This window comes from Capsicum annuum, chromosome 6, assembly GCF_002878395.1.
Source record: "Capsicum annuum cultivar UCD-10X-F1 chromosome 6, UCD10Xv1.1, whole genome shotgun sequence".
Classification (NCBI taxonomy): domain Eukaryota; kingdom Viridiplantae; phylum Streptophyta; class Magnoliopsida; order Solanales; family Solanaceae; genus Capsicum; species Capsicum annuum.
The window spans coordinates 179,986,654-179,999,070 of NC_061116.1; positions in this window are offsets into that span (position 1 = coordinate 179,986,654).

Below are 12,417 nucleotides of genomic sequence, written 5' to 3' on the forward strand. Positions count from 1 at the left end.
GTAAAGATATATATTTTTTTTAAATAACAAATAACAGATAGAATTTTGATTTTAAACATTTGTTATCATGTGGTATACACATATGAATGTGTTTACTTAGTTTTAGAATTGACACGGTAAAAATATATCCAAAAGAAAAGGTAAATAAACTCTCATTTAGATATTTGTAAGCATGAATATAGTGTTTGCTTACTTTTAGTAAATTTTGAAACATTAAAATGGATCCAAAAAATAAGATAACAAAAACAAATAGATTCTAATTTTAAATTTTTTATTTTTACCTTTTATTCAAAAAATTTAACCAAAAATATTATAGTAGATATTTAAAATAAATTTCTCTATAAATTGGTTTTAGTAATAAAATTCTATTGATAGATGTCCTTTTTGGTCATTTGTCTCAAAAAAGCACTTCTTGAAAAAGATTATCCAAATGTAATTTGTTTATCAAAAACACTTTTTAAATAAATTTACCAAACACAATTTTTTCAAAAAAAGTACTTTTCTAAAAAGCCATTTTATAAAAGTGTTTCTCAAATAAGCAGTTTTGTAACAACAATTCCAAACGAGCTCTTAAACTAGACTACTAACAATCCAATATTCATAGGGATTAAGTGTCTATTTGGGATTGCTTATTTCTCAAAGAAAAGCACTTCTTTTGAGAAAAAAATACTTTTTTTTAAAAGACGGGTGTTTGGTAAACTTGTAAAAGTGCTTTTAAAGAGAAGCAGAAATAATTTTTCTGCTTTAAAAAAAAACAGAAGCAGAAGCAGAACATTACTTTTTTCATGACTTAAATATCCCTATCACTCTCTATCTCTCTATCTTTTCAAAACATAAGGTGTAGCTATTTCTATTTATATAGAGAAATCAGAAAAAGAAATAATATAATAGCTAGAAAACATAATCTAGAAGAAAGTCGAAGAAGGTTATTAGAAGCTAACAGATTACATAAATCCTATAATACATCTAGAAAAGTTTGTGAAGATTTAGTAAGCGCGTTAAATTGGGAAATACAAGGTTGTGAGAGGGATTTAGAAAATAATACTTCAGGAATAAAGTGGCTTAAGGAACGTATTAAGAGAAAATCTTATCAATTAGGATAATAAATGCCAATAAGATATATTGAGTGTATAAGAGAAATACAACGTCAATATTATAGAGAATTTTCTTATAAACATCAACTTGTAAAAATTCGGAAACAATTTGTAGAAAGACTAGAGTTGTTAAATAAAGAAATAAGAAACCTAGAAATAGATATTTTAAACTTTAAAGAAACAGACGAAATAATTACCATAACATCTAATTATTATAAAAAAGCATTAATCAGTGAACAATCTAGGCTGATAGAAAATATACAAGAAGTAGAATTAGATATAACCTATACAAATAGTAGATTGAAATATCAAACTAAGCTAAGTAAAAAATATCTTAACTTAAACCACTTAGGATAACAAGATAGCTTCTTTAAAACGCCTTGATTACTTAGATCTTAGATTTCAACTAGAAAAGAAATATAGAGTATTAAAAGATAACTCCACTATAAGGTGTAATTTCAACCAGGGTGAACATATCTTACATTCAGAAGATAAACAATATAATACAATAATAGACTTTTTGATAAATTCAAGCGAAAAACTTTAGGAAAAAGATAATAGTATAATAAGAATTTTAGAAGAGATAGAAGTTACTCAGAATAAACATAAAAAGACACTAGATAAAATAGAACAAAATTTAGATTATTTAAAGTCACAAGAAATAGAAATAGATAGGAAAATTCAGTATTTAAATCACAAATTTAATTTAGAAAAAATATCTACAAAATTAGAAATTGAAAAGCTAATAAAAACCATAATAGAAAGACCTAAAGAATTAGAAGTAAAAACAACTAGTTTCTTTGCCTTTAATTAAAATGTCTATCTTTTTGTGTAAATCTAATAATAACTCTATTATGCTATTATTTTGTTTTAATAAAATTTTGTCTGTTATACTTGAAGGTATATGCTTAGATAATCCTTCTGGTTCACTATGATAACTTCCTGATTTTTCTAATGCTTTATTATAATTTATATTTTCTTCACTCATGAAAGTGATATTTCTTCTAATCTTTTTGTTATTCCTTGCAAATCTTTGATTTCTGTTGTTATATTTTCTACTTGTTCTACAAGCTTAGATATTAATTGAGTTAGGCCAGAAATCCTAGAAATTTACAGGTTAATCCATCGTTGTTATTAAGAAATTAAGAGGCTAACCATATACTAAGGATAAAAATTTTACTGAGAATTTGATTTACATGATGTACAAAAGTATGTTAAATAACTTTAAACATAGATATAAACATGGATATAAGAACATAAGTATAAATATTTTTTTGGGAAAAATATGTAAATAAGAACTTACATGAAGTAACTAGGAGAGAGGTTTCCCTTTCGGGAACCCCCTGAAGATCGAATAGAAAACTTGGAGCTTTTATTTAAAACACAGTGATATAAAGTTTATACAAAAAAGACTGACTTGGATAGGTTTTTTGGGAGGAAGGGTTTACACATTTCAAGTAGGTTTTGAAGTTGATTGATTTCAATCTGCCTTCCTTCTACAAAATGTAAGCCTTTTATAAGCAAAAACTAGCTAAAGTAGTGGTTCTAAAGATTACTACGTGGCCTAAACACATGTGGCTGACATTTAAATATAAGAGATAAGAAAGAATCTTAATAATGCAAGTCGGGTACTCTTTTGGGCCCCATCATCACATGCATTATTAATTTTTCTTCCAGACTTATTTTGACATCCTTTACATTTAAAAGTTATATATTTATATTCTTCTGCTAAGTTTTTAGCTTTTTCTATGGTCATGTCTACTTCATATCCTTCTTGTAGAACTTCTATATTCATAAACTCGCTTTCTGTTTCTATATTACTCTCTATTTCGTAATCGTCTAAATTTCTTTTAGTCGTGTAATTATAATCTGTAAATCTAACTCGCGTGCTTCAGCATTTTTTCTTTCTTTTGGAAAGTAGTGATAAAGGAAGCACTTTGACCACCCTGATTATTACAAGACATAAAGTGGGCTTCCCCACCTGACTAGTTAATAATACAAATTGTATATTGTCTTATGTATCCAAGTTGTGCAGGGAAATTGAGTCAAAGCTTATTCCTGAGTCATCGTCTTCATATGAATTCTGAGCGTCCTGGAAGTGTGCAATACTATCATCTTCGTCTGATCTTGCTGAATTATTATCTGTATTATTTATCTCTGGGACAGTTCTGTCTAAATTAGTGGGCTATCCGTCTGGCTATCCATTCATATATTTATCTTGTGTCTGGTTGCTAAAGAATCTGTCTAAAGTCTGTTTGATTATAGTCTCTATTGTTTCATTTTTTCTTTTAGATATTAAAGTCTTCTTTAAAATCTTATTACCTGATCTTATTAACTTATTTTTTGATGAAGAACACCCTTCATCTTTACTTTTTAGTAAAGTCACAGCCATTAACGGGTTTGATTTGTCTTTACCGGTCACCGTTTGAATCGGACTAGCTGTACCAACATCCGGTACAGTGGATTTCTGAGCATTTAGTGGGAAATGCACACCCTTCTCATTCATTTTTTGAGGAGATGGAGAACTCTGAGTCCGAGTCTATGTTTGTGCATCCGTCTTGCTTATATTTGTCTGCTGGTTGAGTCTCGCTTCTAATAATTGTATCTGCTTTATTAATCTAGTGTTTTCCACGAGGAGTGATTCTTTCTGAGCATTTAGCTTCTTGAAATTCTCCGTCATTGAAAAATAATGGTTGCAGAAGATAATCTTTCCAGTCTCTTTTTGCAAATTATACTGAGGTATTTGATCTGGATTTTGTCTGAGTGAAGGAGATATATAATAGTTTGGTCCTAAATATCCTCTAGCATGATTGGTGGCTTCGGTAAAATCATTAAAACCTTTAAAAATAGGGGCTTTAAAACCTTGTATTGAATATAACACTTCTAACCATGTTTGGAAAATTCCGTTAGTTTTTCCATGAATGACTACATAGTATTTAAACCTAGGCCTACTCTTTTCTGTCATGTAATGGCATAAAGAGTTCATGGATGCCATAAAATGATTACGGTTTTGTCTATTATAAGAGATCCAGAGATTATCTACTAAACACCATTGGGGTCTATCTAAAATGTAATCTGGTCTTACTCTAAAAGATATGTTGCTCTCAGGGTAAGCAATTAAGTTAAATGGTCTGAAGTGAATTCTTTCCATTGTCTCTAAAGATTCTAGTGGTCTAAAATTTAAATTACCTAACATTGTCTGTTGATATGACTCTGAAGACTAGGCTACACCTTTGCCTTTATGTGCAAGAGGATGTCCTGTTGGTCTCATGCTGAAAACAAATGAGTGAGATTAAAACTTATTTATTTATTCCCAGTTGTAATCTACTTAACTGGTCTGCTAATTCGTTTTCTTTACCTTTTATATGTTCAAATACTATATTTTTATAAACAGATATGGTGTCTGTAAAATTTAGCCATCTTCTTCTACTACTAGTTTTGTCATTTATTTTTTGATGAAATTTAACTATAGCTTCACAATCTGTTCTAACTAAAATTTCTTCTTTATTTAGAATATATAATTTGAAACTATTTAACCCGTATATTATAGCTAATACTTCTAGGTCTATAGCACTTATGTTTCCTTTTTCTTTATATGCCCCACTCTAATAACCACATATTTGTTCTTCATTTTTATTACTGTATTTATTAGGTCGTGCTTTTAAGATAGCTCCCTATCCTAAATCACTTTCATCTGTTTGAATGATTAAATAATCTGATTCTAATGGGATTTTTAGGTCTGGAATATTTTTAATTTTTTCTTTTATTTTTTGGATTAATTTCATGTCTTCTATATTGAAATTTTTCTTCCCTTTACTACCTGTCTTTGCGTATAATGGTCCTGCTATTTTTCCTAAATCTTGAATAAAATTTCTTGCATAATTTACTAATCCTAAAAATTTTTGTAAATCTTTTGTCTTTTCTAATTTATCTGGCATTTCTAATACCTTCTTTGCAGTGTGTGGTTGGAGTTTTACCTTTCCATTTCCTAAAGTTATTCCTAGAAAATTAATATAAGTCTTACATAATTCCATTTTCTTTTTACTTATTATTATTCCATGTTTAACAAATAATCTAAAAACTATTTGTAAGTGTACTAAGTGTTCTTGCATATTTTGACAGAATACCAAAATATCATCTACATATACTAATATGAAATGTTTATATTCTCCAAATATGTTATCCATCTTTCGTTGAAAAATAGGTGGAGCTGTCTTTAAACCAAACGGCATAACTAACCATTCAAAATGTCCACCTGGACATGTGAAAGCCGTTCACTCTATGCTGTCTGGGTGCATTTTGACTTGCCAGTAGCCTGACTTACAGTCAAATTTACTATATACCTTTTTATTTTGAATTCTATTAATTAACTCACTTTTATCTGGTAGTTTATATGCATCTGTTCTGGTATTATCATTTAATCTTTTATAGTTAATTACCATACGGGCTTTACCTCTTATTTGTTCACTATGATTTCTTACCATAAATGCAGCCGATCTATGTCTAGAGGTAGATCTTCTTATTACTTCTAATTGTAAAAGTTCCTTTATTTGTATATCAAATTCTTTAGTATCTTCATTATTTGCTTCTATAGGTGCTGTTTTTATAGTGTATTCCGAATTAATTATATCTAATTTACACATTATTTCGTTAGCGTCCCAATGGGCTAACCGTCTTTCTCCTATTATTTCCATTTTATCTAGTATAGATATTATATTTTCTAAATATTTTGGATTGTTTATTATTCCTATTTTATCCATTCCTTTTCTAAAATTATAAAACTGAGTTTCTATACTTATTAGGGTATAGTCTTTTTCTATATCTATTAAGCATTCTTGTCCTTCTGCATTAAGCAGAGTATAGTTTCTAACTTCTTCTAGGTTTTCTTTTATATTTTTGTTTTCTTTTAACAGGTTGTCGCTTTGGCATTGATTATTTTGGCAGTTGTCGCAACATGGTTCTGGAAGAAATCTCGTTTTATGTGTGTTTAGTGTTCTATATACTGTTGGCAATGTTACTGTTTGTACTGGTGTATAAGTTAAGTTTTTAAAGAGCATTATTCCATCTCTTGTTATGAGACATCCTCCTTTATTCTATATACAAAATCTTAGTCCGATAACAAAATCTGATCCTATATTTAAATCTCTTGCTAATATTTTATTAACATTGTAAACTGGGTTATAGAATTTATTGCATGTATTTAAAAAACTTATTTGCGCCTTTTCTATGTAATAATTATAGATATTTTGTGATCCATCCATTTGAGTGGCTGTTATAGGTCTTTCAAGTTCTTTTAGTAAATGTTCCGGTACTATTTCTTTATTGATTAAACAGCTAGTACATCCGGGATCTACTAATGCTAGAGTTTCTATCTCTACATCTTTTATTTTAATTTTTACTTAAACTTTTATGGTAGAGAATTCTTTATCTTCGTTGCATATTAGACTAGTGTCATTATCTTCTAAGTTCATAAGTTCTGCCTCTAACTTTTCTAAATGTATCGCTTCTTGTGTATCTGTTTCTTCTATGGCGATTTTATTTTTTCCTTTTTCTAGAATGGTTAATCTTTGTTCTAAATCATTCACTCGGGTTTCTAAAGTAGACACTCTTAGATTTAGGATTTGATTATTTGTATATTTTTGTCCGTTATTTATTTCTGGTTCTACTCTTATTTTTAAAGTGTTTTCTATACAATTTATACATGCTTCTAAGTAACATTTTTTGCATTTAGCTCTATTGTCTTTGCTTGGATACCAGTTACATATATGACATCTATTACTGTCTAAACCTTTGTTTCTTTGGAATTCATGTATACATTCTTGAGTAACATTCATTAAATTATTGATTACTAGATTGTTTAAGTTAAATCCTCTATCTCTTGTCCTAGCTCATTAATTAAGTTATCTTCTTCTGATTCTGAAGAATCAGATTTTGGATTATCTTTACCATTTATATCAATACTTATTATTGAGTATATACTTTCTGTATCTGACATGTATTCGTCAACATTTAATAAAGTTTCTTGGAAATCCTCTATTAGTTGAGAATTTCTAGTTCTATTATTATTTCTTTTAGGACATACATTAGCTAAATGGTCTATGCTTCCACACGTATAGCATTCTAATTTATTTTTATAGTTTCTATCATTTCTATATTTCCTAACATGTCTATCTCTATTTAACCACGGTTTTTTAGCTTTTGATTTTCTTAAGAAGTATTGTTTACGACTATATGGTTTTTGATTATTTCTTTTCTTATATTTTCTATGTTGTTTCTGATCGTAATTCTGGGTTGTGTATATAACAGATTTACAGAAATTCATTTCATTTCTTTTTAATTGTTTTTGTATTTGTATGTTTGTACATTTTTCTGTTAGTATATCCATTATATGTTTTCTATGCCCTATTGTCCATTTTAAATTTGGGTTGGCTACTACACTATCTCTTTTATACCATCTATCTTCTATTTCTCTTCCTAAAGCTCAAGGTAATTTATTGAATAATTTTTTGCCTAATTCTTCATTAAAGGTATTTCCGCTGACTGTGCAATAATAAAAATAGTCTTGTAGGAATTGCTTTATATATACCCAATGTGAAATACTTAATTGTTCTAGTTTTATTAATGCTTCCTTTTATAGTGCTAATAATCCACTATTTGGATCTTTTTCAGTTAATAACATATGCATTTTATTTGTGAAATTATAGGGGTTTGGTCCCATACTTAATAAAACCTGGAAATCATATGGGCAATTTGTCTTAAAACTTTCCCATGTGGCTTTTGCAGATTCCCCTAAGAAAGTTTCTAAATATTTATACATTGTTTCTATATCTGTTTCTGTATAATGTCTTAAGTAATCTGCAGCTACTATTCCTTTCCATAAATCTATCACTGTATCCCACATTTGGGGATCGTGTGCTGCTATATTCAGAATTTTACCTTTACTACCTCCTTCTTGTAGTTTAATTGGTTCTTCTATTGGCATTCTTTTACCTGCTGGTTTTATGTTATCTCCTCTAAGTTCTGTATCTGGGTTTATCCTAATTGCTGGTCTTCTAGGTACATTGCCTGTACTATAATCTATTGGTTGGGGATTAGGGTTTGTTTGTTGGAATGGGCTAGCACTTGAAGAGCTAGTTGGTTCTAATTCTGCTAGTTCTTTATAACTTATTGTGGAACTTAATACAGAAATTGTGTCTTCATCTTTTCTTTCAAGGAATAATTTGTTATTTCTATATCCTAAATTATCGCTTCTCTCTAAACAGTTTTTAAAATGTTCTATACATTCGTCTATTTTCATTTCGTCCCTTTAACATCCTTTACATTTAAAAGTTATCTATTTATATTCTTCTGCTAAGTTTTCAGCTTTTTCTATGGTCATGTCTACTTCATATCCTTCTTGTAGGACTTCTATATTCATAAACTCGCTTTCTGTTTCTATATTACTCTCTATTTCGTCATCGTCTAAATTTCTTTTAGTCGTATAATTATAATCTGTAAATCTAACTGAAGTTTCCCCTTTACTTGTGGTATATAAAAGATGAGAGTCTGGTGTAAGAATTTTTGATTTAGTAAATTTGTTTAAATTTCATTCTAAACCTGCATATATTTCTGGGTCTATTTTTATTGGTTTTATTAAACTTAAGTCTTTATTTCCCATTATTTCAACTACATCATTTACTTTTAGTTTAAATTTAGTATTACTACTTAAAGTTAATTTTCCAATGAACCCTATGCACATTAATAAATTATTTCCACTATTCATTTCTTCGTACCCTTTAGTTTGAATTCCTATTTTAATGTTTTTTCCAAATTCTTTTAGGTTCATTAGAAAATCTGGACTTATATAGAATATTCCTCCATTATTAGTCATATCTACTTCAGTTAATCCTATTGTTGATTTTTTAATATCTGACCATCTATCATCATATATTGTTATTAATACTTTGGATCCTAGATTCTTTCGAGTTAGACCTTTTATTCCTAAAACAATTAAACCCATATGCATCAATATCATTTTATTATTTTTTATATGTCTTAAAGAATTAGCATTTACTAAATCTAGTATTTTAAAATCTTCACTTATAGCTGATATTTGTTCTTCTCTATAATGTCTATATAGCTATTATCTGTAGAAAAATATCCTGCATTATATAATGTTTTAGGATTTAATAATTTTAATTGATGTTGTTGGAAGATTTGTAAATCTTTATCTATATCTATTATTTCGCTAAGTTCTTGGTTCTGCTCCATATTAGATTGCCTTCTGCATATTCTGGATAATATATTATTATTTCCTATTCTATTCTCCGAAAAACTTAGTCTTTGTCTTTCTTCTCCTTGTCTTTCATTATTTCGATGGTTCTCCGTCTATTTGATAGAAAGTCCATTTTTGTGGTTTTCTTATTATATTTTTTCTTTCTTGTTTAGGAGTTAATTCAATTCGTTTTAATTGGTTAATAAGTTCTTCTATTTCAAAATTATTTTTTGGTGGTTCTTGGTCTTCTTTATTTTTTATTAAGATGTCTATTTTCTTATGTAGTTCGGGTAATTCCGGTTCTTTCTGAAAAGATTTTTGAGTTTCTTTGCCTTTAATTAAAATGTCTATCTTTTTGTGTAAATCTAATAATAACTCTATTATAGTATTATTTTATTTTAATAAAATTTTATCTGTTATACTTGAAGGTATATGCTTAGATAATCCTTCTGGTTCGCTATGATAACTTCTTGATTTTTCTAATGCTTTATTATAATTTATATTTTCTTCACTCATGAAAGTGATATTTCTTCTAATCTTTTTGTTATTCCTTGCAAATCTTTGATTTCTGTTGTTATATTTTCTAATAGTTCTACAAGCTTAGATATTAATTGAGTTATTTTTACTTCTAATTCTTTAGGTCTTTCTATTATGGTTTTTATTAGTTTTTCAATATCTAATTTTGTAGGTATTTTTTCTAAATTAAATTTGTGTTTTAAATACTGAATTTTCCTGTCTATTTCTATTTCTTGTGACTTTAAATAATCTAAATTTTGTTTTATTTTATTTATTGTCTTTTTATGTTTATTCTGAGTAACTTCTATCTCTTCTAAAATTCTTATTATACTATTATCTTTTTCCTGAAGTTTTTCGCTTGAATTTATCAAAAAGTCTATTATTATATTATATTGTTTATCTTCTGAATGTAAGATATGTTCACCCTGGTTGAAATTACACCTTATAGTGGAGTTATCTTTTAATACTCTATATTTCTTTTCTGGTTGAAATCTAAGATCTAAGTAATCAAGGCATTTTAAAGAAGCTATCTTGTTATCCTAAGTGGTTTAAGTTAAGATATTTTTTACTTAGCTTAGTTTGATATTTCAATCTACTAATTGTATAGGTTATATCTAATTCTACTTCTTGTATATTTTCTATCAGCCTAGATTGTTCACTGATTAATGCTTTTTTATAATAATTAGATGTTATGGTAATTATTTCGTCTGTTTCTTTAAAGTTTAAAATATCTATTTCTAGGTTTCTTATTTCTTTATTTAACAACTCTAGTCTTTCTACAAATTATTTCCGAATTTTTACAAGTTGATGTTTATAAGAAAATTCTCTATAATATTGACGTTATATTTCTCTTATACACTCAATATATCTTATTGACATTTATTATCCTAATTGATAAGATTTTCTCTTAATACGTTCCTTAAGCCACTTTATTCCTGAAGTATTATTTTCTAAATCCCTCTCACAACCTTGTATTTCCCAATTTAACGCGCTTACTAAATCTTCACAAACTTGTCTAGATGTATTATAGGATTTATGTAATCTGTTTGCTTCTAATAACCTTCTTCAACTTTCTTCTAGAATAAATGATATTTTGATAATACTTGTAAATTTTTTCTCGAATATTTTATTTTAAATAAATAATTCATGAAAAATGACATATTTGTTACCATGTAGTTTACATATATGAAGAAGGAGATGAGTATATATATATATATATATATATATATATAAATTAACATATCTTATAAGTATTATAAAAGTTTGATTTAAATATTTTACACTTCATATTTACATCATAATTTTTTATTTTATTTATGATTTATATATTATTATTTTATTTTCACTCATTTTCTTTAAATAAATTAAAAAAAAATCATTGATGATGATTCGAAGAATATATAATTTTTTAATTTTTATTATTAATGATAACAAATGACAGATGAATCACGTTATAAGAATAAATGATATTTTGACAACACTTGTAAATTTTTTCTCAAATATTTAATTTTAAATAAATAATTCATGAAAAATGACATATTTGTTACCATGTAGTTTACATATATGAAGAAGGAGATGAGCCTTCTGATATACTTTCAGAAATACAACACAGATCTTCTACTAGTATGGAGATATTGCATAGTAAAATTAGGGATGAAATCATTGAGAATTTTTTGATATATGAAGGACAAATTATTTTTGTCGTTAATTTTTTCATAATTAATAATTTAATTTATGAAATATTTTTTATATTTATTTTTATTTGATATTTTAAAGTGATATTTAAATTATTTAAGTAATATATCATTATTAATATTTTTAATGTATTTAAATATTGATTGAAAATTTTAGAGTACGTGCTTTTTAATTAAATAAAAATAAAATTTTAATTAAAAATATTATATTAGATAATTAAAATAAATTTTCTCTATAAATTAATTTTAATAGTAAAAGTTTATTGATATATGTCCTTTTTGGTCATTTATCTCAAAAAATACTTTTTGAAAAAAATTATTCAAACACTATTTGTTATCAAAATTACTTTTCAAATAAACCTATCAAACATAAATTGCTTTTTTCAAAGCACTTTTCTCATCAAGATTAAAATAGAATGAATCATACTTAGGCCATAAAATTTTATTATATTCATAAAATCCTAAAACATGCATAGAAGAACAAAAATAAGAAGAAACTTATTTTCTCATATGTAATTCTTGAAGAAGTATTATTTGTTTCTTGAATTCTGTACCAAAACAAACCGATAGCCACCACATATGTTCACGATTATATTGTTCTACCACAAAATAAACATTAAAAAGTTAAAACGGATCAACCTATATATTCATCCAACCTTCAGCTAATAAAAAGAATGAGCTTCGAAGATCTTATCAACATGTTGATTGTACTAAAAAAGATTTAAAACGCATCAAAAATAATTACCTAAAACAGAAGTTAAATAAACCAAATATCAGTGTGACCACGCACCCCGTAGTCCCATTGTTGTTTGGAGAATAAACCATGCTTGCTTATGTTTGACAATTAGACATTTAGAAG